The following is a 1,095-nucleotide window of genomic DNA, read 5'->3' as shown; positions in this document are numbered from 1 at the left end:
AAATGAAGTGTCAAACCCACAACAAGCAAATAGAAATGAATTACAAACCCTGCAACTACGCTATCACTTACGTGGCTACGTATGCACCCAAACCGTAGTTTGGAGATAGCCTATTACAGTAAGTTGCTAGGAAGAAAAATAAAAGGATAGTGTTTACTAAACTACAAACAAGAAATAAAAGACAGTAAAGTAAAGAGAGTAAACTACGTGAACAGTGCTTGGGTAGTAAACGTTCTCGAGGGAATTAGAGTCATCATCCCCACAAGTATGATGCTGAAAACACTTGATAGACATGGCTCTCAAACTTGCCTCGTACGCTCGGGCGGGATGCCTGGTCACTGACCGGTCATGTTTTATCAACCCATACGGACGCCTCAAACGGGTCTCAAACGGCCGGGCTGAACGACACTCCCATATCCAACACACATATGGGGTGGATATGGGCGCCCCCAGGCAGGCCTGCCATGTCCACTACTAGGAAAAGGGCTATAGATGGAATGGCCACTAATGGCGCACTAGACATGTGGTGCGCCACTACTATATAGCAGTGGCACAGCAGACACATGGTGCGCCACTAGTAACAATTTTTTTTATTTTTTCCAAACATACTAATGGCGCATCAGGGCACAGTGCGCCATTACTACTTCTAACTAGTAATGGCGCACCAGCCGCATAGTGCGCCACTACTATATTTTTTTAATTCTGTTTTTTTTGGCAAAACTACTAATGGCGCACCAGGGAATAGTGCGCCATTACTAGTTTAAACTAGTAATGGCGCACTGGGCCCCGGTGCGCCATTAGTATATATATATATATATATATATATATATATATATATATATATATATATATTTGCAAAACTACTAATGGCGCACCACCAGCAGGTGCGCCATTAGTAACCAGGGTTACTAATGGTGCATTTGTAGGTGGTGCGTCATTAGTAACCTGGGACCAGCTAGATATTTTGGACAGCCACACCTTCCCACTCACTTTCCCCACTTCATTCTCTCCACCTCCTCCTCCAATCTTGTCTCGGCTGCCTCCTCCTCCTCACCTCATTTGCACCATAGATTCATCCAAATTAAGTAGTTAAAT

The sequence above is a fragment of the Triticum dicoccoides genome, chromosome 4B, assembly GCF_002162155.2.
Source record: "Triticum dicoccoides isolate Atlit2015 ecotype Zavitan chromosome 4B, WEW_v2.0, whole genome shotgun sequence".
Classification (NCBI taxonomy): Eukaryota; Viridiplantae; Streptophyta; class Magnoliopsida; order Poales; family Poaceae; genus Triticum; species Triticum dicoccoides.
Note: the sequence above shows the minus strand (reverse complement) of the source record.